General features: G+C 38.9%; 1 protein-coding gene across 2 annotated transcripts in view; it reads right to left on the reverse strand.

Moving 5' to 3' along the window:
- CSNK1G3 (casein kinase 1 gamma 3) overlaps positions 1-18,027 on the reverse strand; it is a 90,833-nt gene extending 72,806 nt beyond the window's left edge. For both annotated transcript variants that reach the window (XM_074855420.1, XM_074855419.1), the window contains exons 1-3: positions 17,636-18,027; positions 17,088-17,228; positions 13,860-13,958 (exon numbers count right to left, since the gene is read on the reverse strand). The gene's annotated coding sequence lies outside the window, so the exon portion shown is untranslated. The remainder of the gene's footprint in view (positions 1-13,859; positions 13,959-17,087; positions 17,229-17,635) is intronic.
- Positions 18,028-27,570: the final 9,543 nt, after the last annotated feature.

Raw genomic sequence — 27,570 nt, forward strand, 5'->3', positions numbered from 1 at the left:
ATCTTTTTGGGTTTTATTTTTTTGGTTTTTTACAATGTGCCCACCCAGCCACTCTGTCACTCCCCCTCCTCAAGAGGTCAGTGGGAAGTAAGTAAGATGCAAAAACTCATGGGTGACATGGAGATCACTCACAATATCTTTTCTTCACCATAATGCTCACATTCTAGAGGAAAAGCAATAAAAGGCAAAGACATATACATATATACACATATAGCTTTTGCAACTACTTGGGCATGCAAAAACTTCTGATACAGAATGCAAGTAAATTATAAGTTATGTAAATTGAATTCATTTTCCTAGACCAAGAAGATCCAGCAGATTTTTTCCAAAGACTTAACTTAATTTGTAAGGCTCAGAAGTTAGCATTCAAAAGTGTACATCATCTTCAGCAAAAAAATTAGCACATATACTGTAAGCATTCTAAATTATTTGCATAATCCTTTTCTTGCTATGTGCTAGTTATATGGGCTATATTCTCCCCACATGCGATCTGCCTGAAAAATGTGCCATCCTTGTCCTCATTTCACAGCCTGATTTTCTGTTTAACTTTCATTTTTCATCTCTGCCTACATAAATGAGCACACTTGACCCATAAACTTCAGCCAGACATCAGGGAATATTATTAACATTTAAATAAGAGTTCTTGCTCAAGAAATATATGATCAATATAATGGCAAACACACCACCAAAGCCAAGCTCACAAAGCAATGTCGTTGGAGTGAAATGACTATTTATGCTGAAGTATGAAGAGGAAGAGAAGGCAAAGAAAACTATGAAAAAACTCAAAATCTTATTACATAGCAGGAAAAGGAATTAGATATTATATCTACAATCCATATAGATTGAGGCTAAAACATGAAAGAAGACTGGAAGACCTGTAAGGAACCAGTCAGAGTAACTGAGATGTGCAAAACTAAAATCAGCTAATAGAGGTTTTATTTATTTGATGGAATTTAACAGACATTCCCAAGCATTGTAGACAGTCTGTCTGAAAAGCAAGGAGAGGAGTGGTGAAGATAAGCAAGAAGAGTGAAGACAGACAGATACATGTTTCAGTTGACTGACAGCAGTTATACCCCTACCACCTGCAGAAGAGTAAATGATATCTCAGGCTCAGTTACAGAAACCTACATTAAAATCAATGGCAAAAACCAGCCAGGCTACTGATCTGTGTCAACACATGACTTAAATACAAGAGCATACAGTCAAATTAAGCAAATATATACAAACTTAGACACAAGAGTATAGTAACACCATCCAGAAACAAAATCCCAGTTTGCAATGGAGACATGTGAAGACAACAGCATTTTTTGGGTCCATATATTATTAGCTATTTCTGCTAGCACTGGCTTTATTTACCACATTTGATGTAAGAAGTCAAAGACAAAGCTTATTAGCTTGGATTCACCAACACATTCGTATGGCTCAACTGCTAACTCTGGAACTACAGTAATTACAGCTCAGGAGGGTTTCCTCAGTTCTCTGCTCCCTTAAATGAACATGCTACAATTCACCTACATGTATTACCACTTCCAAACTTTGTGCCCTTGACCTCACTACTTCAGTAATGTTCTTTCTGCATTACAAGAGGTGATTAAATACTACTTCAGTAAAGCCAAGGCAAGGATTAGAGACTCTACTGCCTAACAGTTAGATGAACAATTTTTGATATTTGAAGAGGAGAGACAACTATTTCCTTGAAGGAACATTTTTATTCTACAGAATGTTTTACACATTGATAATTTGCACACAAAGCTTGCTTACTTAGACGAGGAGATTCCAACTCATAAAATCCAGCCTGTTTGAAATGTTTGTCTTGTACTCTCTCTCTGCTGCACAAAATTCTACAGAGAGCAACTGAATGAGTTTTAATGGAACTCTGCAGGTATACAAACAAAAATGATCCTTCAATTCACCACTATACTCAAACTATTCTTTATTTGAATTCATGTTATGCAGTTGTATAATCCTGAAGAACTCAGAACACTGAAACCTCCCTAAGAATACATACAGAATATATAGAAATAAAAATTAAGCAAATATCTCACTTCCAAATTAATTAACTATGGGAAAACAGTATTTTTCTTCCTCTAATAAATGGATTATGTTCTCTGAACAATTTATGAGTATTTGCCTAAACATCTAAAGAAAACTGTTTAAAGGCATTGAAGAAAAACTGTAATATTATATACATTGTGAATAAATGGGTGAGCTAAAAAAACATATTCAGGCTCTATTGTGTCTTCTGTTCCGTTATAGTCTTGGTATATTCAACAGCTTTGCTGCTGTTGTTCCAAGTTCACACATCACCCAAAAGAACACATTATATATTAAGCAAACATATGCTGTTACAGAAAATCTGTGAAGCAAAACCATCTTTACCTAAAGCTACACTGGAGAAATTTTCCTTTAAATCCTCTTGATCTTTTCCCCGATTCAGTATTCAAAACCTAACAGAGCAGTGCAATACCAGCTATAAGAAAAAAATGGTAATTACACAAGGCCACAAAAATTTGACCAGATCTTCCAATCATATTCATATTAAAGTTCTCCTTTTTCAAGTGCCCTGGAAACAACTGCCAGTTTTTTAGGTTGCACCACTACCAAAGATCATACACACCCACTCAAACAGTTTTTTTCACATCTACCGGTGACAAAAAAATCTCAAAGTCCCAGCTGGGTTGGCAATTTTAAAGTACTGTTACTATCACGCAAGTATTTCTAATTTCTTGTGTAGCCACACTCACATAAGAACATCCCATTCAAAGTTTGCTTCAGTGTAAGCATCAAATTCAAATTCTAACACAGGGATTGGCATATATAAAGAAGTGACACCTAGAAAGCATTTTAGACATCCCTAAATTATAGATGTATGTATCCACACGTCTCTAAATCTCAGTTGAAAGTGTCCCAGTTAACACTACCAAAGACTACATACCACATAACAAGAACCCTACTCTGCAGCAATAGACTTTCTAGGACCCTGTATAAGGCAGGGTAAAAGACTAACTCATTTAAGCACCTTCTTTATTCATACATCTCAAATGCTGAGCCTGCAGCAGCAGCACTACTGTAATAATATGCAAGTTATTGTATGCCAAGGTGTATATCATAACAACATTCACATTCAAATGTGCAAATTACCTTTAAAACAAAAAACTACTGGCTACTTCATTCCTTTTTCATCTTCCAGATTTAAGTAGACATATTAAAAGAACATTAAAGCTACTGAATAAAACATTCCACTGCCCAGAAGTGACAAAGTTAAATGAAACATACAACCATAACTGCTCCCTTAGGTATCATATCCATTACCTTTCAGAGTTTAATTACAAGATCCTCTATCACTGCTAGTATCAGTATACAAACATTTTACTGTAGCTTTAGAAAAAGCATATAGTAGCACAAGATCTAGGGAGGAAAAGAAAAGATTCCATGAAACAAAAGGACAGATGGTCAAGAAACACTTCTGGTTTAAACACAAGGCATTTAAAAATTCACCCATGCTCCTACCATTTTCATACACCTTCAGTTTTTCTAACCCCTCAAGCTTCTTTGTTCACATACTTCTACTCTCAAGGTCTCATGGTTTTTGGCACTGACATTAATCTAGCAACAAAGTTTCTCCTCACACCTTCTATAAGAGTGCAGAGAAAATTTCTAGTGACTCTGCCACACATTTCCAAGAGCCTTCCTCTAACATTACACACAGTTTTTATGGAATAACCCACCTTCTAAGTAGCCCGTATTTCAGATGGAGAACAGTCACATTCAATTTCCAATATATATTTGAGAGTTACAAATACATCTGGACCAGATAGAGCTACATGGGATCTTATTCAGCAAAACTCCTTAGAGTATTTAACAGTAGAAAAATTCCAATTCATTCTACAAATCTGAAATCAAGCTCAGAATGAAAGTTTCATTGTGAGGTAATCAATACCCAATTCAAATACCCACTCAACTACTTCTGGTATTGTTTGTATGCCTTATGGAAAGATTAAACTGTTCTTTCTAGACTAGCTCTAAGATGACTGCATCATTTTCATTCATTTTTATATACATGTCTCCATGCAACAGAAGTCACCTGTGGAATTTCAACTCCACAGCAAAAAGTTCCACAATTGAAGAGCCCTTGAAAGTTTAGGACATCAATTTCTAACCTCAAAAAACTCTTGGGATAGAATTTGGAAAATATCTCTAAATTGAGTGATTTAGTAAGATTCACTGTTTACCTAAAATGAAAAATAAATCCACTCTTTAATCAAGAATTATTTTCATTTAAGTCCAATGAGAGAAACTGAAACCTTCACACAATCTTCATGTAACCCAAAAACGTGGTTACTATTCCAACAATTTATGTTACAAATAAAATTGTCTATTGTCCTGGGTTCAGCTACAATAGGGTTAATGTTCACAACAAGCTGGGAGAGGGCACAGCCAGGATAGCTGACCCTAACTAGCCAAGGGGACATCATGCAGACATCATGCTCAGTATACATCTAGGGAGCAAGATGTGGGGTTAATCGATTGCAGCTCAGAAAGGGGCTGAGCATGGGTGGTGAGAAACTGCATTGTGCATCACTCACTTTTTAAATATTCTTTTATTAGTATTATTGTTGTTATTGTTTCCTTCTCTCCTTATGTTGTCCTACTAAACTGTGCTTTTCTCAATCCGTGAGATTTTACCTTTTTCTTTTGATCCTCCTCCCCATCCCACCAGGGGGGAGGAGTGAGCGACAAGCTGTGTGGTGCTTTGTTGCTGTCTGGGCCTAAACCACAACATCTATAGCTTTATTTTTTGTACAAATAGATGCTTATAATATTGGTATCACACCACTTTGATGGTTGCTTTCTTTTATCACTTATTTGAACTTGAAAAGAAAAGTACTTTCATATTATAGAATCATGGAATGGTTTGGAGTGGAAGGGACCTGAAAAATCATCTAGTTCCAACCCCTGGGCAGGGACACCTTCCACTAGACCAGGCTGGTCAAAACCCCATCCAACTTGGCCTTGAACACTTCCAGGGAGGGAGCATCCACAGCTTCTCTGGGCAACCTGTTCCAGTGTTTCATCACCCTCACAGTAAAGAGCTTCTTCCTTATATCTAATCTAAATCTACCTGCTTTCAGTTTAAAATTGCTACCCCTCATCGTACCCCTACACTCCCTTATAGAGTCCCTCCTCATCTTTCCTGTAGCCCCCTTTAAGTACTGGAAGGCCGCTATAAGGTCTCCCTGGAGCCTTCTCTTCTCCAGGCTGAACCACCCCAACTCTCTCAGCCTGTCCTCATAGGGGAGGTGCTCCAGCCCCCTGATCACCTTTGTGGCCCTCCTCTGGACCCACTTGAGCAGGTCCATGTCTTTCTTACTCTGGGAGCTCCAGAGCTGGACAGAGTACTCCAGGTGGGGTCTCACAAGAGCAGAGGGGGAAAATCCCCTCCCTTGGCCTGCTGGCCACACTTCTCTTGATGTAGTCCATGATACAGCTGGCTTTCTGGGCTGCGAATGCACATTACTGGCTCATGTCCAGCTTTTCATCCACTGGTATCCCCAAGTCCTCTGTGGGGCTGCTCCCAATCCACTCATCACCCAGCCTGTATTTGTGCTTGGGATTGCCTTGACCCATGTGCAGGACCTTGCACTTGGCCTTGTTGAATTTCATGAGGTTTGCACAGGCCCACCTCTCCAGCCTGTCCAGGTCCCTCTGAATGGCACATCCCTTCCCTCCAGCGTGTCGACCGCACCACAAAGCTTGGTGTCATCGGCAAACTTGCTGGGAGTGCACTCAATCCCACTGCCCATGTCTCCAACAAAGATGTTACACAGCACTGGTCTCAATACCAAACCAAGGAACGCCACTCATCGCTGCTCTCCACTTGGACATCAAGCCATTGATCACAACTCTTTAAATGTAACCAATCGGATTTTGACTTAAGAATATTATTTCATCATTTTCCAGATTTTGGAAGCAGAAAAAAAAAAGGCAAAATCATTAGCATCTCAGTCAAAACTAAAGACAAAGTAAGTGCTGAAATATTCAGTACGTAGAACTTCACAGATGCTACATACTCATGATATGAGCTTTGAAAAAAAAAAATTTCCAAACAAATTTCTCCTGACACAGTTTCTCTCTCCAGCTATCCATAACCTGTACTGAAATTGCTCATTACCATATAATTTTACTTTTCTTAGAAGGTGTTGTCTACATGTAACATCAACATAATGAAAACTTATTCATCAGCAACACAGCAACAGATACATATGGGGAATTTCAGTCTAACTTTTGCAAGTCTAATGCAGCTTAATTTTCTAGTTTAAATCCTTTAACATAAAAAACAAAATACAGCTTGGCATTATCTGCTCTTTCCTTTCTACCATTTCTAGCACACCTCAAGATTCATCATACTTTCAGATGTTAGTTGATCCATCTAACTCTCCCATTTCTTTGGTAGTTCTCGTTCTGACTTCAGTCAGGTAAAAAGTATCTTTCACAGATGCTTCTGTTGACCTTCTTTCTGTGACTACCTCAGACAACTGTGCTGTTCAGGCAGCATCCAGTCTTTTTCTGCTTCTACCTTTTGTAATATCAACCCATTCTGGTTTAACAGAACAGTTTTGCAAAGCAAAACAAGAACAGAATTTATGAATTTTGGCATGCAAATGAGATTATCAGCATTCCTGAAAATGATTAATTTTTTTAAATCCATTTGTTTAATTTTACACATTTGTAAGATTCTCCCCAAACAACATTAAATTTCATGTATCTGAATCCCAGCCTACATACACACAGTCTCAGTCCAAACACATATGAATGAGATTCACTCAAACAAGCAGCCTAATTGAAAATGTCAAGGTAAGTCCAAGTGGCTTCCTCATGAATAAAAATCTACACAGCCAAGCCTTCTAAAAAGTCAGGTTTTCCAAGTTGCACATATACATATATAAAAAAATCCAAAATTACATTTCCCTCTTACAGTATCAACAGCCACACATTATTTTCAATTAACACAATTAGTTCAAGATTCTAGAATGAGCTTTCAAGCTTGCACATATATAGCTATTTCCCTAGGGCAAGTTTATCAGCAAACTGCATATGGCCACATGTAATTCTTCTTTGATCTCAAAATCTAACAGAAAAAACAGCTTGTTTTACTAACACATTTAATTAAATCTTCCGCTGTACAAAAACTAACCAAAAATATACCTTATTTTTATTGAAGCTTGTTTCAAAAGTCCATTCTAGTTAAGCTACTTTAATTTTTCTTGTACTAAGGTTTAAAGTCACATGAAAAAATCCAAGGCCTATCAATATCCAAAATATAGTGTCTGATCTGTACATTTAGTTTTGTCACTTGAAAGACTACTACCTGGTCAACAATAATACAGCCTTCTCCACCACCCAACTGCCAGTTCTGGTCAAAATACTGTCACATGAGAAGACATGTACAGTACTCAGGGTCACCCTAACTCAATACAATTTTTCCCCAAATGACAGACTGGACTAACTATGTAACAATTAAGATTCCCAAGCAATCTCTTCATCTCTGTAAACTTAAATTAAACATCAACTGAAGACTGCTATTCTCTGTTCAATGCATAAACATTTATATTTTCTCACTGACTTAGAAGAAAAGTTTGGCCCTAAACCACAAATCACACTTCATCATAGACTTTCAATATAGAATTCCACCAACTTCACTTCAGGATTCCATGCAATTGAATGCATTTACTTGGTCAATTTTTTTGCGCATGCATCTTTCTTGAAGGATTATATAATCATCATTCTAGATTAACAGCTGAAAGTCAGTTTTCAGAAAGGAATGGTATTAACATAAGAATAATTAAAAACATCTAATAATGACAGTATTAAAGCTTATTTGCTGAAGATCAGAGAGAGGAGGTAACTGATGGTTAAGCAGCATTCCAGTGACCTGGTTTTTCACTTTTCCAATGCCACACACACACACTTAAATGGGCTATATTGTCCACAGCTGACAGAAAGCTAATGCTGAGCTAATACTGCATAATGGATGCTTCAATTTTCTACATCAAGCATTGTACCATCAGCACTCCACTGTTACACCAGAACAACTGAAAGGTATAGATTAGCTTAAAGATAGACTAAAGAAACTAAAGTTGAACACATCTAAAAGTTAGAAAACAAAGCAAGGAAAGCATTACATTTCATCTAGCACCATAACTATGTCTGAAGACAAAATTAAGCACAATGGTGAAGCACTCCACAGCTATGTGGAAAAAAAACTTTTTCGAGGAGCCCTAAAGTCACTAATTCTGCTTTGAGATTATAATTTGGATAGGATAAAGTACATAGTGGGCTCTTTCATTCCACAGTGATTGTAAAGAATCAATAGAACTTTCAAAATGAAGTCTATTTAATTCACTGAGACCAATTCCTCCTCACCCTTATCTTTAATTACATGGTCATATTCAACTGTAGGAACTTAGAGGGTAGCCAAATTCAAGTTAAATGATTTTAACTCTGGAATTTTTCAACTTGCAACTGCAGTCACATCGGTCATTAACTACTGTGCTACACTCCCAAAAAACAACTCTAGAAAATAAGACATCATATGCTCATGCCTGACATATGATGATTTGGTCCCATAAAAGTCATCTATTATCAGTACTATTGAACATCATTCCTTTTTATGAGGCCAGACCTCCAGAGTCATGTATTTAAGTTTCACAGGCTTTGACAACACAGAACTACTGAGAATATGTTTTAGTACCTCTGCCTTTCCTCATTCTGACTTTAACAAAATAAATTTGCCTTCTCAACTGTTCCTGAATCATTTCATTTTTTCCCCCCTTTATAGTTCTCCTTCTGCTTTAGTCCAACCACAACTGTACTGAACTGCAGCTCAAAGCATGCTCTTCGATACATGGCCGGTATGGATACATGCACAGGGATCTGAGAGGTAGGAAATACTCCTTTGTTCCCCAACTCAGACAAAGCCCAGACCACAGACCTAACCACCCAGTCACTGTTGAACTCATGTGTTTCCTCTTTTTCCTGGGTAGAAGCAAAGAAAACAAAAAAATCAAGCTGAAAATTTACTTTGTGTTAAATTCCAGTGCCCGGGAGCACAGCAATCTCTCACCAACATGACAGAGCAAGTTCCAGAAAAGTTTTGGGCTGCATGAATGGAACAGACTTGAACACAGTCAGGACATAATTTTTGTACAATTTCTTCCAAACTGTCACCTCTGTCGGACTGTTATAAATGGTGTTTTGAAAACTCTAGCACACACTTTACCTCAACAGCACCAGAACTTACCAGCAACGTGGTTAGCTGGGTGAGAGTTTTTCTTTGGTTTTGTTTTGGGGTGCCCCCTCATATTGGTAGGTCTTTCCCTATGTTTATTTTCCAAATCAGTCAAGTGGTTTAATCAAAACTATTCCTATTTCTCTTTGATGCAGAAACTAGTATGAAAGACGTCGGACATAATTTGACAATGTTTTTGCCAGTAAAAATAGACACTAAAACAGATGTTAACCATAGATGTTCCTGCCAACTTTGCACATAAGGAAAGAGATAATACAATACAGGAAAACATCTCCAGAGTAAGTTTTCTGACAGTAACAAACTACCTGGCAATCAAACCATTCTGCTGTTTTAATAGTCTCCATAAATTAGATACCTTCTACAGCAATGAATTCCAAGTACTTTGCTATCAAATACACTTGTAACTCTCCTCTCACATGCACAGCTTTCACTGCAACATCTACCTAAAAGGTCTTTATTAAAATGCAACTAGAGCATTACATTCTCAAAAAGGCTTCTATAAAGTTTTATTCTAGCTTTATAAGTTTAATAGGGAATAAAATGCTATAGATAAAAAAGCCTCAGACACCACACCAATAAGAATCATGCTTGCCACCTTCGTATTGCACACAAGATGCAGTGACATGAATCTAAAAAAAAAAAAAAACTTAGCCACAGTTAAGATCTTAAATTCATCATTAGTCATCTAATGTAGAACACACTTAAACCAATGACTTCCTGTGAAACACTGTGGAAACAACAAGTCTCCCGAAGTTTTACACAAAACTAAAGAATACTGAATATGAAGTCATTTGCTGTAAATGAGAAGTTATGAGAACAAAATAATCTGTATGCTAGTAACATCAGTTCTGCCAGGATCTGATGACAATTAACTAGCTACACCAATTTTAATTTAAAACAAAATTCTCATGCACTAAAAGGAGAAAATGTCAGTATCTTGATGCAGGCATTGTGTAGTAAACTCTTAATTTACTAAGGGAGACTAAAATAGATTCAGATTAAGCAAACTGATCCTCAAAAGCAACAATGTTAGCTAAACTTAGCTCTCTACAGATTAGTGTTCAACACCCACACAGCCTCATTACAGCAACTTCAGCTTGTTGGCTACCTTCCCACACTTCCACAGTATTCCCAGGCCTCCCTCTGTTACCTCTCGAGCTCTCTTTTTTGGAAAACCCCTAGTTTCTTCCAACAATAAAACTCTTACCTCCTCATTCAGCAAAGAAGAGTGATGTACGGTTGCTTGTACAAGTTGCAAGCCAAACAGATCTCAAGCTACTGCCACACAGAACAGATAACATCCTTCCCTCACTGTGGACAGTTAACAAATATCTACTGTACCTAAACTGGTTTTTATAAAGCTTATAGGAACATATCTTCAGAGACATAAAAATCTAAGCTTGGTTAAAACTGCCCAACAAGTTCCACATTTGTATAGGCAGCAGATGAAAGAATTGCAGATCAAAAATACCTTATTTCCTTAAAAAAACAGACTTCTTTTTTCAGAAGAAAATTCCAAGTACAATCAACAGATTTAACTCAGAGCTCAAAGTCAGAAAATTAAAAGCAAACATTAGAAGAACATTTCTGGAAGGCAAAGACATTCACCCGTCAGTCTGGCAAAAGCTTCAGAGTAAGTACAGCCATTCTGTCTTCCTGCTGTCAGTAAAATTCTTCTCTGCCTGCTTACTGTTACCTGTAAATTCAAGTTTCATCATTTGTTATCTCTCTACATTTAGAGATGCCTCAGCCTACTAGCAGCAAATGTTAAACAGACATAAAAACTTTATAACCTGATACATTGAGCAACCTGCTCCTGGAATACTGTAAGAAATGAATGAGCAGCAATGGTTTGAGGCAATCTTCAACAAAAAGAGAAAGGAGAAACATTTTATACTGTACTACTTCGTTTTCAGAAGCCAGTGTTTGCAAAGCACAAGTAAGAAAATACTAGTGGTTGAGGTTAAAGTGAAATATGTCTCACACGACCCTTGGAGCAATCATGTCCCTGACTACAACTTCTACAATATTACTTCATCTTCCCAAGATTACTGCAGAATTTAAGATACCTGTATTTATATGGACATTATCTACATTTAAACTGAAATCAATGATAATAATATCTGAAATTAATTATGTACTTCATTTTAAGCTAGTGGAAATCCTCTAAAGCAAGTGTGAATACCTTTCTAAGACTGCTTTATACCAATAAAAACTGAAACATGAGAAGTCTTTCATATCTTTAAATACAGAAATGCAAGTTGCTTCATTTAAATCCAGATACAAATTTGTATATAAATATGGATGCGCACACGCTTCGCTGGGGAAAAAACTGGCTGGATGGCCGGGCACAAAGAGTTGCGGTGAATGGAGTTAAATCCAGTTGGTGGCTGGTCACGAGTGGTTTTGGGGCCACTCCTGTTTAACATCTTTACTGATGATCTAGACGAGAGGATCAAGTGCACCCTCAGTAAGTTTGCAGATGACACCAAGTTGGGTGGGAGTGTTGATCTGCTCGAGGGTAGGGAGGCTCTGCAGAGAGATCTGGACAGGCTGGAGCCATGGGCTGAGGCCAACTGTAGGAGTTTCAATAAGGCCAAATGCCAGGTGCTGCACTTGGGCCACAACAACCCCCAGCAGTGCTACAGGCTTGGGGAGGAGTGGCTGGAGAGCTGCCAGTCAGAGAGGGACCTGGGGGTGTTGATTGACAGCCGGCTGAACAGGAGCCAGCAGTGTGCCCAGGTGGCCAAGAAGGCCAATGGCATCCTGGCTTGGATCAGAAGTAGCGTGGCCAGCAGGGACAGGGAAGGGATCTTGCCCCTGTACTCGGCACTGGGGAGGCCGCACCTTGATGACTGTGTTCAGTTTTGGGCCCCTCACTACAAAAAGGACATTGAATTACTCAAGCGTGTCCAGAGAAGGGCAACGAAGCTGGTGAAGCGTCTGGAGCACAGGTCGTGCGTGCGAGGAGCGGCTGAGGGAACTGGGGTTGTTTAGTCTGGAGAAGAGGAGGCTGAGGGGAGACCTCACCGCCCTCTACAGCTACCTGAAAGGAGGTTGCAGAGAGCTGGGGATGAGCCTCTTTAACCAAGTAAAAAGTGATAGGACAAGATGTGATGGCCTCAAGGTGCACCAGGGAAGGTTTAGACTGGATATCAGGAAGCATTTCTTTCCAGAAGGGGTTGTTAGGCATTGGAATGGGCTGCCCAGGGCAGTGGTAGAGTCCCCATCCCTGGAGGTGTTTAAGAGTAGGGTCAACATAGTGCTGAGGGATATGGTGTAGTCGGGAACTGTTAATGTTTGGTTGATGGTTGGACTAGATGATCTTCAAGGTCTTTTCCAACCTAGACAATTCTCTGATTCTGTGATTCTCAAAAAATGTTTAGAGCCTTAAATACAGAAATGTTCTAGGGTGCAAAGGTATGTCCTACCCTGGACTAAAACACAAATTCCAGCACCACAAAGGTAATCTGCTGAAAAGCCCATGTACCCTTCGAAACATAAGAAATGAACATTTACTCGGTAATCAGCACCTCAAGCCAAAAGACAAACTGAACCAAAAATAACAGTTTTAAGGCTACAATATCATCTAACCCTGAAATTTCATTTTTAAAAATACCACTAGGCAATATAATGGGTCAGCATGGCAGCTCTCTTCTCCTGCTGCATCTGGCCACAGGTACCTGCTGCTCCTTTTCCTTACTTTAGGCCAGCCTTAGCACTTAAACACCTCTATAAAGCCATCAAACTCACTAACCTAGTAGAAAATTTACAGTTAACAGGAACTAGCTACTGAACAGAAGACGAATCAACTCGATGGACAATAAAAGAGACCGGTACAGAGTAAGAGCAGAGATACAAAACTACACAGCCAGGAATGGGGCAGGGGAAGAAACACCTGGCAGTAGAGAGCCTGCAACATGATTTCAATGACCACTGTTTTGCAGTAGGTTTAGTGCATCTCTCAAGACAGCCCACTTGTTCTCAGTGACCTCCATAGGCTAACCGCCGTCACCATTAACTAAACTTCTGTTTGAAATTGTTGTATCTACTTTCTGTTATTGTACATGGTCTACTGAATAGAGCATGGCACCTCAGGAATTACTTAGTGAATAAACAGAGATTACAAGAAAGTGTGACAAACCACAATTTAAACTGGAATCTAGGCCCTGATTGTCATAAAACTTCTCTGCATTTTTGCACCATTCAAGAGGACATTATCCTCCATTGTTACAGTCCACATTCTGTCTTAATCAAAAATAACATAATTTAAACATGTGGTTGATGAAGAGTATAAACTCCCACATGGGTAATTACATCCATGTAATCTTAAAAAAATCCTTCCTAGGAAAATGACATTAAATTACTAACACATTTTAGTTAAGTAAAACAGTTACTAAAAAACCTTTGGTATGTTAAAAGTTAAACAGGCTAGTAAGTTTACAGAGATCATAAAGCATAGGAAAACACTGTTGAAATTACATTAGTGATGTTCTACACAAAGTCAGATTAAGTAAAAAACCCACTTGAAGTACTCGAATCTTACCTGCGTGTCTGTCATGGACTGCTGTGACCTAGTTATCTGAGTAAACTTTTTGCAGACAGTTCTGACTGATCAGTATGTCTCCTCCCATTTCAAACTCCACTGCACAAGGGAGGAATAGGATACTAGACACACAAATAGCAAAAAAAATTTTTCACCTTTACACACCTACATGGTACACTGATTTTGTATAAGATACATCTCTTTGAACAGGCAAAAGTGGACATTATCTCTCTTGTACTAAAAAGCTTTCCTAAAATGTATGCTGAGCTTTTACACATAGGTATACTCAAAAATCTGAGAGAGAAGAGTGGATGAGGGGTAACTACAGTGAAATATGTTCAAACCAAAATGCTCTAAGCAGCTCAATAAACATGCATTAGTATGCATAGAGAATGCACTAGTAAACACATCTGTAATATTCTAGAAGTGTTGCATAATTAATATTTACAAGTATTCTCTGTGCTTTTTCTTAAAAAGAATCCTTCTACTCATTCATTTATGGTAATGAACATATCTATTGAACACTAGAACTAAATATAACAAGTGAGCTAAATCTAATCAAAATTTATTCATCTATATTTTTTGAACATAGCTGTGTACTTTACTACTTATTAAGAGTTTTAGAACTTCCTTTGAAAGTACTGCTTTCAGTAAGCTGTCCAAGTAACCAAAACCCAAACCAATTCTACAGCATGGACTGGTGTGTAATGTCTCCTCTTCTACATTCTCCCTATGCTGAAGAGGAGACATTAAATTATAAGTGGCTTACCTAAGATCACATGGAGGGACAGATGTTATAGTCACTCGCTTTACCTGTGATCATCAGCCTAGCTTTTAACCACTTTCTTACTAGTCTGCTTTTACTTACGCAACTATTTATCTTAAACACACACATTTTTCTTCACTAAACTATTTCAGCTGTGGCCCACAAACTCCTAGAGCCCCAGTGACAGTGTCTAGGAGGCTACTAAGATTAACACTTAAAAACAAGCTCAGCAGCAGCAGCCTTGATTTCACTGCATTGGTTCTGCAGCAGCACTGAGGAAGCAATAAAATACCTGCACAGCAAAAAAAAAAATTAAAATTAAGGATTGCCAGAAAGTATACAATTAGATAAAAGTTACTTTTTTTAAATCTTTTAATAGATCAAGGAAAGCAATTATACAGAAGTCTCAAAACACTTTTTGAAACAATGTTAAAGGCCCAGAAGTAAAACAATGTTATAATTCTTATGCTTTTGCCTACTCTTCCATTGTACTTTAGTTGCTCCTTGGGAACATACCATCCCATTTTCATTGCTAAACAACCTCCAGGTGTAATGAATAGTTTAAGATCATCTAAACACAGTTTGCTGCTGAAAAGCACTGTCCCACTCTTTCCCTAAACACTGTGTCAGCCTCTTAATACAGCTATGGGTGCAGTAGGTAGGACTCACTGAAAACTCCTGCAATTAGTTTTCAGTTGAATCAGTGACCTTAAACTGTGAAGAAGCACCCCCCAAACTCCTTTACAACTTTGTTCTGCCTGCGGTTTGTGTGTGCCTTTGAATTAGCACTTTTGTGTATGCCATTCCAAAACAATCAGTTAAAAGTAAAAACCTAAAGAACAAAAAGTAGCTGTATGTTTTGTTTACATCAGACTGAAAAAAAAGTTTAGCTGGTATGACTTAAGAAAATTTAGATAGAGATAGTGAATACAACTGATCTTTAGAAAGTTGGTTTTTGTAATTACAAGATACAGGAGAAAAATGATTAATCTCTGCCACTTCCCTATTCCTCACATTTAATCTATTGTCTCAAAGTCATAACTAAACTAAATTCATCTTAAACACCAGTAGACTTCCCAAGACTTTATTAAATACAGTTTCAAGAGTAAAACTGTTACAAATGCATGTAACTTTGATACTTCAATCACAGATCAACATCATAGTCACTACTAAAGCATAAACAATCCTATTTTTCATAGGACACACTTTGCAGGTGCAACACTAAGTTTTGATACAATGCATCAGCTTTAAAAATGTATTTAGTTATAAGAATATTAAAAAGTGAATAATTACCACTGGAAGTAAATTCAGTCTTGTTAATTGTACATGAGTAAACTAGATGAGGAAAAACTCTTTTGCAGGTTCAGTGACTTTTTTTGTTAGGGAAGAACAACTTCACAAATGTTATTAAAACAGGGCCTGCAAGTCTTCCAAACAAACAGGTTGAATGTCATAACTAACCCTGAATATCTTTATCTTGATCACACAGAAGAAGAACTTACAGGAGACATGATGTATCTCTGTATCAGAATTGGTATTATACATTCGGAAATTCATTTACATTTTATAATCAAATAGATCTATTTGATTAAAAATACAGTAGCAAGAGAAAAAGATTCATTTCATTAGCTGAAAGTCATTCTCAGCTGATGAACTAGTCTGCTGTTTGTCAGGTAATTTCTCTATTTCAGGCCAGCACAATAAAATACCACTTATTTCCATTGCAAATACTGTTTCATTTGTTGAAACTTCTCCATTCAAAGGAAACTGACAAAAGGATGTCGAGGTCAGTAAAAGACATCTCCAAAAATATAGTTAACAAAGAAACCTCTATCTCATCTTTTCCCTTTAAAAGGAAAACCACATTACTCCTATCTTGGATTTCAACATCCCAACACAGCTCAGGATAAAATGCATCTGCTAGACATTTATTACTGTTCAGAAAAGGTATGAGTCTACAGTGCAGGTAAGCTGTTTAGCCTTACAAGTAGTCACAACCCAGGCAGCAACACTTAATACACTTAACAGTGTGCTTCACATATTATCATGCTTAAGAATATGCAAAATAAAGGACAATTTTGCACAGTATATATTTGTAACTACATATGTACTTACAAAAGATCTTACATACAAAATGTATTAGGAAAAAAAAAAATCTTCAACTGTACTGCAACTCGTCTTACACACAGGACGTCACTTCAACATCCACTGAGTGTTTGCCAGCGAAGTCAACAGGGAGCCCTGAAAATAAGTTCTGTAAAAGTTTCAGAACAATCCCCTGAAACATCACTCTTAGAGATTTTAATGAATCAAACTTAAAACCACTACATTCAGAGTGTGTTTGTAAGTTAACTTAAAAAACAACCACTGGCAGCTCAGTTTTCCTCCAATCTGCTAACCACGCTGGTACAAATGCACTCCAGCAACCTGCTTCTACAGAACAGGAAAACGAACTTACTCACTTGTTCCTGCAAAAACAGCTCAGTGGTCGGCCGGACTAGCCACCGCCAGCAGCACAGAAATCGGCGATTAGTCAGGAAACCGAGACAGCCGCCAGCAACGCTTCTTCAGGAGACGGCTGGTTTTGCCACTCAGGAGAGAAGCTAGAGGAAAGCGAGGGGCCCTTCTACCGCGGGTCGCGTCTCCTCGCTCCGCGCAGCGGGCCCCGCCGCGGCCCGCACTACGAGGCGTTAACTCCCGCCCGGCTCACGCCGCGGACGGCCCCGCGGCGCCCCACCGCCCTCCGGCGGAGGGAGGGCAGCGGGGATCCGCGACTGCCCCAGGACGCCCGGAGTCTCTTCGCCCACCCCAGACGATCCCGCCCGCCAGCCGGTACCGGGAGCCCCCCCAACCTCCACCTGCAACTGCCGCCGCGTACGGCCGCACGCAGGGAGCTCTGCCCTCCCTCCCCCCGCCGGGGGCTGCCGGAGGAAGAAGGATGGAGTCGGTTAAAGGCCTCGGTCGCCACGACGGACGCCACTCCAAAAGGCGGCCGAGAACAGCTACGTACCGGCTCCGCGGCGCAGCAGGAGCCGCTGCGGGGGGGCGCAGAGGGAGGGGCTGAGGGCAGCCGGCTGCACTGTGCGACGGGGAAGAGGCTCGGCGTCCAGACGGCAGGGTCGTCGGCCAGCCCTTCACCTCCGGGCACTGCTCCCTGACCGTACCCTGCCGCGGGAGCTCCGAGATGGGGCCAGCCAGGGAGAGCGCAGCCGGAGAGCTGTTCCGAGTCAGAGGGGAACTACCGGCGGCCGCAGAGAGCGCCCGCCCCGCTCCTCCCCAGCGCCGCAGGAGCCCCGGGCGGGTCGCGCCTCCGCCCGGATGCGGAGGGGGCGGGTGCGTGGACGGGGACTCTCGAAAGGGGGTGGGCGGAGCAAGCGGCGCCTCTCGCCCTCCACGCGAAAGATCGACAGCGCCCACCGGCCACTCGGGAGACGAGAAGCGAACGCCAGGAATCGGGAGGGGGCGGTGCTCGCTGGTGGGCAGAGGGGCTAGCCAATGAGAGTGGGCTGGGCGTGGCAGCGCGAGGAGCCGCGGTGCTGGGGGCGCGGTGGGTAGTGTTGCCGCTCGGTGCTCCCTCAGCGCTGGGGGCAGATAACGGTGTCCGCGGCGGCGGGTGGTAGGGCCTGGAGGGCTCCGGCTGGGGCATGGCGTTTCGGTGCTCTCTGGGCAGCGGGTGGTGTCTGCCCGGCCGTGCTCAGCCCCGCTGCTTCCCCTCAGACTTGGAGGTCTGGTTTAAATTAAGGAGGCGTCGGCGGGCTGTGCTCGGCGGGCCCCTCCGCCTCAGCTCCTCGCCTCCCTCGCCTTAAGCTTTGGTGAGCTGATGCGCTTTGCCGCTCTCCTTAGTAGGTGCAAAGACAGCTGCTTAAAACGTGAAGGGCGGGCTTCCGCAGACTGCCCTGGGCCCGGGCGCGGCTGCCTCAGTTGCAGACCACAGCCGCGGCGCCAGGAAATGCAAGCTCACAGTTCTCTGCTGGGCACCAGTCCCCGGGATGCTAATATCTTTCGACGTGGAACTGCTCACATTTGGTAGTTTCTCAAAAATGCTATTGCCTGTCTTGGAGTGCCCACATTTGATGGGGGTAACACCGCTTGTTTGGCACTGTAGTTACAGGGCGGGGAGGTTACACACTGTTAACTCCACTCAAACCTCGTGCGTTCCCTGTGTATCTATCCAGGAAATGGGGAAATCTGAACCCCACTCTCCATTGATGGCAGCAAGACCTACCATGTAAGGGTTAAAAAATAGACTATAAATCCTATATGACGGACTTTGTGCCAATATTTGTACAAAATAAAATATCTTTAGGCTCTTTTTTTTTTTTTCTCCAATCGGGAGAGCAGCATTTAGGCCACTGAGGGTCTAAAGTTTTAAGTAAAAGGATTTTTTTTTCTCATTTGAAAACTTAAAAATAGCTTTAAAAGTTTAACAACATCTTGTTTTACAGTCATAAATATGGAGGAGACAGAATGCAAGGGATAAGTGTTGGAGCTTCTCTGACAAATCTTGAGTATTGCTTGCCAAAATAATTTTTTAGGGAAGGTTTCCATCTTTCATGAACCTTCTAGAAATCCTTGCAGAACAAAGAATTGAAAACAATATAGCCACAAGAGACTTTAAGAAGTCATTTGCTCAGTCTTCACCAACTGTAAATTTCCTAATCTCAGACACTTTTGTCGAAAAGCTCTATCAGGCGATCTGTGCTGTTACTCCCATTATGAAAGATTTTGCTGACATTTAACTGTGATCATGTAACTTAAGCCCATTGATAATTGTCCTGTATTCATGCTAAGTATTCTGTGGTGAGCTGTTATACAAGGCAGACCTCAGTAATGTCATTGTCGTTCATTCACAGAAATGTATAGCCCCTTGCTTACTACGTGGAGTGTGAATTCACCTTCAGAACATCTAACTTTCTTCCAGCAATTCACCTGGTCTTCTCTAGCATCATACTGATGCAGTCTTTGGACAATGCAAAGAGGTTTGTACTGTTTTGCACTGGAAGTTTCCCCTCTGGAAAAGCTGGTTTCATTGAAGAGGAGTGAGCATATACTGAGTACTTCCAGTGTTTAATCCTAGACTGAGCATTATTGCCTTCATGGAATCCTTTGAAAATTCCTGCACACACAGCAAAATAACAGAGTTTGCAAGATACCATGCCTCTTAACTTTCCAAAGCTTTTTATTTTTAAAAAGTACTTTATCATAGAGTTGACAAGATATTTCATTCCCTGTAAAATTTTAACTTTCATTTTAATATTCATTTTGCACTGAGATTTCAACAGATGTTTCCACAAGGCAACACATTTTCATTTATGCAGAGTTTTCCTGATGAACTAACTCCATGCCATGTTAAAATATTTTACTAGATACTAGTAAATTAAGAACTTCCACTAAAAAAACCCACAGGCATAACTTCTGTCTTTTAAGTATTACAGTTCTTAAAAACTTAACAGCTCTTCCCGTTTATGATCTTTGTTCTTTTCACACATGTTGAAGAAATAATCATATGATTCCTTCTTCCATCCTATGTTTTAAACTCATGTTCAGTTCTAAATATTGGTCTTTCCACCGTCAAGCTCATTTAGAATAATTGCTCTCACTGTGCTATCTTGATCACAGTCCTTTCAAATTTCTGCCATTCAGGATCCTGTAACTTAATCCATGTACCTAAGAAGATCTCACCACCTAAAAATAGAGCTAAACAGGCAGTAATATAAGCTGCTGCAGTAAATTAATTCTTTCTTATGGATCATCCAAATTCTATTTGACTAACCTTCAGCTTTTTTGTTCTAGACTAAGAGTTCACAGGGTGTGATACAAAAATTACTGCAACATAGTAAACTACAGGGTCATGAGCCAGCACTTAGCCAACTTTTAGCCCTCTGTGGGAGTGTAGAGAACCTGTTCCTGGCTGCTGTAAACATATGCCTACAGAGAAAACAAACAACACTGGGTACTTTTCATTTGTTCTAAAGTTCATGCAGTTTGGCAGCACACACTGTGAAGGAGAAAGCCTTACCTGGCTGGACATAGCAGTATGCATTGCAGATTAGAGCTGAGGTACACTTGGTTCCAAAATTTCTGGACCACAGGGAGTCTTTTATAGTCCTCTTCTGAATGTAGAGAGCACAGCAAGGAACCTAGACTCGTTAACACCATGTGACAGAAAGATGGGGCTTGCCTTCTGCTGTGCATGACTGGGGCCCAGCAAAGAAGCAGGAACTCAAGTGATTGCTGGTGTAGTGCTGTCATTGCTAATGATGGTGGCAAAAAGTATGCCCAGTTTGAGAATTCCTGTAATACATCATCCTCATACATCATACAAGTAATGTCATTACTTCAAATGAAAAAGCAAAAACAGGCTTCAGCTGTTTATGTCATCTGACCCAGATACAAATATTACACTACTTGCTCTCTGTAATCCTGAAGTTGCTGGTTGCACTGATTTCTCAGCAGTTTACTGTTCTCTGTTTTTCATCAGAACTCCCTATAACCTGGGAGGAGTACTCTTACAGAAGGGAGAGATGTGAAAAAGTGCTGTGCTCAGGCAGATCCCTTCCCTACTAATGCTTTTAAAAGCAGGTGGAAATCAGAGTTGCACAAAAAGCTGAAAGAAGACATGTAGATCTTCACTGGTGCAATGCCTCAACTGCAACAAAATCTATTTCAGTACAACTGGGGAATTAGCTCATTAAATTGTATAATGAAAACATTATGAGTCATGTCAAATGAAAAGACTGAAAAGGCCACATGCATGAGAACCAGGTTATGAGGTACAGAAACACAGACACTTTGGCAAAATTCTAGAATTCTCAAGTTTGAGATATTGATAAGTGATCTGTCATTGATCTAAGGCTGCTTCATGTACAGAGAGGATTTTGTTTGTTTTAAGCATTTAATCATAGACCGCTTCAACCAATGGTAATCACTTTGTCATTTATCCAAGAGGTTGAATGGAAGTTATGTAATTTTTCATTTAGGTAAAAGTGATAATCAAAGCTCAAAGTTTAGGGAAAAGAGTAATGGATAGAAAGATTTCTTCAAAATTTTTAAGAGGTGTTTGAAAAGGTTTTCTGACCCATAAGCACTTTCAAAGCTAAGCTTCCCAGTAACTGTTGAAAATAAAAATAGATCCTTCTGTTAGAATATTTAGAAATATATGTATCAATTTTACTATAAAGCTACTTTATTTTCATTCTGTGATTCCAAGTATAATTAATTTAATTTGAAGCTGATACAGCCTTTTAAAAATGGAGCTTTTATCAATAATAAAGGATTTTTTTAGAGTAATTTTTTTTTCAGTATTATAAACTTCCTTATATTCTCTTTACCCCGTTTACTGTTTTTAATGTTTTAGAAATGTCTCCATAAACCTGCAAGTTGAATTAAAAAAAAAAAAAAAAACAAACAGAAGAAATACTGCTATGATGCAAACATTTTCAATATTTTTCAAGCACTGCATCTTTGTGTTTCTTTTCTTCTCTTAATGTAACAATCAGGGAGTATAAATAAACTATTTATGTGTTTCAAGCTATTCCATAATATTTCCACTTCCTTTCATAACAGCAATTAGTCAAGTTCCAGGGTTTTTAAAATGCTGCATTTGCTAATATATCACAAACTACACTATAAATTTTACTTGGTTTTTATGCCAGCTGCTAAATGATTCACGATCTGTCTTCACCAGTGTTTGTAGCTCTTCCTAATCCTTTCCCTTGACGAGGAGCAATGAATAGTCCTCTGCCTGAATCTAGATTTTTACCCTTCTTACCCCCAATACCCTGCCCTTAAATCTTGTTCTCTAGTTTATGAATTGTTTGAATTCTACCTTAGAAAATCAACAGTGAATTAGTCACAAAACACTAATTCTTAACACACAAAGAGTACTAACAAGGCGACTCTTCTGCAATGCAAAATTTACATTTTCCAACCATTGTTCTAACTGCTGTTTCTCAGTAACAGACTCACCCGCTCTGCCCTCTAATCATTTCCAGAATAGGTTATGTGAACAACAAAGCAAAAAAAGAGAAGCAGCTGGTAAAAATGCAGAATAAACTTTCTTTTTTTTTTTTCCTGTGAACACTTCTGCCTTCCTTTCATTGTCTCTTAAAGCTGTTACTCTTTACCACATATCAGATGACGGACTTCAGTGTCTTCCAGAGGAAATGTCTGTATTCTGTCTGTTTCCCATGAAACTCTCTTGGTCTGAGAGATAAGCCAAAATGTTTCATAATGGTACCAAGTTAATTTGTGTGCCGTTGTATTGAGTGTGGTCAAAGGTCACCCAATATAGTAGGAGATCATTTAAATGGAAAGCATGTGGGAGAGCAGAACTGTACTCAGATGAGGGGACTCATTAATTAGCTGGCTGATTCACTGCAGCTCTTGCCCAAAGGCATTTATTTTTCTTTCAATGTCATATAACATTATCAAGAATATCCTGTTACTTATTAGGAGATCACATATTCCATAATCTCTGTAAAACAGATTTCTTGCACACAGAGGGGGCTCCCTCCACTTCAACACAAAAGCATCCTGTGTGCCACCCTTCCTTAGGAATCTTTTGGAGTCTGTATGTACCATTAATTCTGTGTATACTCTAATTTTGACTATCCAAAATCGCAAGGGTTCCTTTTGTCCTTTTTCCTTACATACCAAAAGCTATGCCATTGGTGTTCCTTATGTACATTCTAAAAGTCATTTTCCAGCCTTGTTCTACAGAGTATATTTCCATTCTGCCCTTTCTGTGAAACCAGTTGTTTGATTAGTGGAAAATTATGAAGGTGCTTGAGTCTGTCACTCTGCTAAACAAGCAGAACAGATTCTACAGGTTTTCCATTTTCCCCCTTTTGGCTTTTTAGTTGTCCACGCAATCAATAGCATTCTGCCTATTGACACTAAAAATTATTCCTAAAATTGAGAAATTGATCAGATAAAGAGCAACATGGCAGAATTATGGCCGTGCTACCCAGACCAAATGGTTTTTGTATAGTAGAAGCTAGAGGAACTTACTAAGTATTTGTATCCCATTATACTTTCTCTTATGGAAATGGATGGGAATGCATATTTCTCACTAAAATATTAAAGAGAAGCAAATCATATCCATCAACAACCAAGTCTTCCTTTCCTGTTAGAAATAACTAGTTTTACAGTAGTAAAATTCCTATTCAGATTTGTATTGCTTTTGTTTGGTTTTCCAGATATAAGTATTACACTTGATTGATCACTGTATTTTATGTTTTCTCTGAAAGTTGAGATCAATGGACTGTATTTCACAGACAAAATCAAGGCAAAACCTGGCCCTAAAAAAATAACTTTGCGGCTAATTCACATTCAAAAGGAGATTCTCTTGGCTTTATTTATGTTTCTAGCTCTGCTGTTGATTTATTAAGAGTTTCTTCCACTAGTTATGAATGAGAAAGCTTTGAACTTTTATTTTATTTGAGCATTAACTGTAAAGAAGCCCTATGTATCTTTTTAAGATAGGAGTATTAAATTTGTGGAAATCGGATTCACATGGATTTGGAGGGTAAAATATGATTTCCTGCTTCATGCAGAAATGGAAACCGTTTATACCATCAGGTAGAACTTAAGGGATGAGGTATTAATTGCTTGGCTTCCTTAACATTATTGCCTTCTTGTTAATTCAATAAAAGTCTGTTTTTAAGGGCTCCTTATGTGCTCTGTGTTACTGCTATTATATAATTTTCTCATGAAACTCACTAATGATGTGCTGAAAACATGGCTATTTCCACAGAACTTGTCTTCTTTATTCATGAAAAGTAATAGTATAGCCAGTAAAATGCTAAGCTCAGGGGATGATTACTATGACAAGATCAAGGATATTTCTATGAACTGCTTTTCTGTGAAAATCCTTGGATTTGTAATCTACAAATTCTGGCAGCTGCTATATAAGAGAATTGGATTGTGTAGGAAGGGTAGAGAAACAAATACAACATGAGCCTTCTTTTACAAATAAGTCGCTATACATAAATTATTAGACATTCTATAAAAATAGATGGAAGGGGGGGGCGGGGGCAGGGCTGGGGAGGAGTGTGTTTCAGGAATTTAGGTTTTACTTTAATCAATTAAATTGAAGAGAGAATTTTTTGTCAATCCAAAATCACATAAGCAAATTTCTAGTTCTACAGATCACATTTTATCCTTAGTTATATTCTGTCTCTAAAGGTTGCAAAGGTAAAATATATCCTGATTTATATTCCTATATGAGCAAATGAGGCATCAGAATATAACTAGCTTGAAGCAGCTAGTGGATCCCTGAACTGACTAGCTAATATATTTCTTAATTTTCCCTCCTTTGCTTTCTGAAGACAAAGATGTACCACTGCCCACAGGTATCATTGCATGCTTCCCATTTTCATCAGAAAAAAAGTTCACTTTTACAGAATTTCCCCATTCTGCTAGAAAAATTATTTTGATAAGATACATTGCAACTGCTTTGTACTCATAGCAATCCCATCTGAAGGAACACTAACAAAAAGATAACACCAGACTGACTTAAAGACATACTGAGGGATTTCCACTGGAACCAGCAAGACTGGAAGCCTGCCACATCTTTGGAAACAGGCCCCTGGCCTTTACATGAGAACAAACACAACCAGTGCTCCACAGCCACCTCATTATTTGTTCAAATAACCTGAACCGTCGATACCCAGGGATTACTAAGAACATAGCAATCACATATGAGACTGCCCCATATACTTTCCAAGTCGATGACTGCTGTCAGGTCAGAGAACTCCTTTGCCTTTTCTGTTTAGTAACCCTCAATAGATTTCTTCTACAGTACTAGTCCAGACTCAACTTGGCCTAACGTCAAGTTTTTGCGTTGACAACATCCTATAGTGAGGAGAGTCACAGAAAACTTAGCTGCTGTCTCAAGAATTTTTCTTGTTTTGAACTTGGCTCCTCCTGGCCTCAGCTGTTTTGTTAGAAGTCCTGCTGAATTTATGCTGCCAGTGATTTTGCAACCTCTGCCATAACCCTTACTAAAGTGATTTTTTCTTTTGAGACTGAAAAATCCTACCTTATTTAGTTGTTCCTTGTAAAGAAGCTGTTCCATGCTGTGATCATCCCTGTTACGTTTCTCTACGTCTTTTCTAGTTCCAATATGTCTTTTCTGATATAAGGGGATCAGAATGGTTCCCCTGTTTTATTTCATATTGCTTTTCAAATAATTCCTAACATTCAATTTTCTTTTTGGGCCTCTATAGAGCATTAAACTGAAGTTTTGCACAGATGTTTCATAAAGTAATGTCTAGCTCCTCCATAGTTATGATCAGCCCACAATTTTATATGTGAAGCTAGGATTGTTTTTTCCTATGTCCATCACTTTATATTTGTCTGTCTTGAAGTTCATCTGGCATTTCAACTGCTATGTGATTTGGTCTTATAAGGTGCAGTGCTGTCCAGGAATATTTATCATTAGATCATCTAAAAAGTCAGATTGGTACACATTTCTAAGATACTTAAAACTTAGATCAAGCTTGGGTTTATACTTATCTTTTATTTTTGAAAAGTGAAGTGGCATTATAAGATGAAAAAGTGAAGGACAAGAGATTTATCTTAAGAAAATTGGAAATTCCTTCATACTAAGTTTGGTACAGGAAGCCAACATGCCACTGAAGATTTATCTTTGTGCATCTGACTCAAAAAAATTTACTTTTTCTTTCAAAGAGTAAACAATTTACTCTTTTCCAAACACTGCATTGAGGTTATTTTTTTTCTATTTGAATTGGCCATAAGTCCATATCTTTGTTTTTCCATGTGGCAAAAGAATATCCCATAGTGTAGTTTTAGGTAGAATCCATACTGCATAAGAGGGCATTTAATCCCAGTTCCACTACATACCTGAAGTTGCAAACAAGAGTATGAATATCCACTTCATGGACAGTAGAATATAAAAACTGTATAGCAGGATGTGGCTCTTGAAGGTTTTTGAATTTGTTGAACTTGAGGAATAATGAAAATAAGTGTTAGGACAAAGAAAATATAGGAAATATTTTCTGCTGGGAGGAGAGAGAGGGGGGAGAAAGTCTTTAAGGGGTCTGGACAAAACATACATTTGTTGTGAGAAAAGTGTGGCTCATCTGTTCTTAGCGTAGTTAATAAAAGCTCTGACAGTATGAAATATATGCATTCTACTTCTTTCCCCCAGAATCAGAAATGCCAGAAGGAAAAAAAAAAAAAAGTAAGGATCTGAGTTACCAAGGCATCACTGAAGTTCATAAAATCTAAACAAAGAACTATATGAATAACCACACAAGCTAGACTGAATACTGTATGTTCCCAAACATTGAACTACCCTTATGCCTCAACAATCCCTTCAGATTCCAGAAGAAAAGTAATGAAGAAAAAGGCTTGGATTCTATCAGGACATAGCTGTAGCTGAAAGTAGATTTCAAAGAAAAAAGAGTGGAATGACTTTAAAGGACCACCCCAAGCCTTGAAAAGGTGTCAGAGATAACATCCTTCTATTTGAATATTTTCTAATCTTTCCAGTATGCATTTGTGTGGTTCTCTCCTGGGATGTGATATCCTGCAAGTTTTATGATCTGATTCACTTTATGGCTGTTTATTCCTAACATAAATCCCACAGAAATAATTTCACAATTTTCCTTCCAGTTGTAGTTTAGTAACATTTATAATTATCTGTCAATAATGCTGTATTTTTCAGCAATATCAATTTAAATGTGCTGAGTTATCTTTCCACTGTAATTTCTCTACTGCTGTTTCTGTTACAGTAATTTCATGGACTAGAGCCTTGTAGAGATATAATTTGGAATCTATATAAAATTTATTACACGTTCCTATCAAGCCATAGTCTGTAGCGCTGCTTGCGCTATATGCTACATTGTATACTGGTAAATGTATATTCTACATTTATCTTGATAGCTTTATTTCTGCTATTATTATTCAAATTATATA

The sequence above is a fragment of the Strix uralensis genome, chromosome Z (assembly GCF_047716275.1).
Source record: "Strix uralensis isolate ZFMK-TIS-50842 chromosome Z, bStrUra1, whole genome shotgun sequence".
Lineage (NCBI taxonomy): Eukaryota > Metazoa > Chordata > Aves > Strigiformes > Strigidae > Strix > Strix uralensis.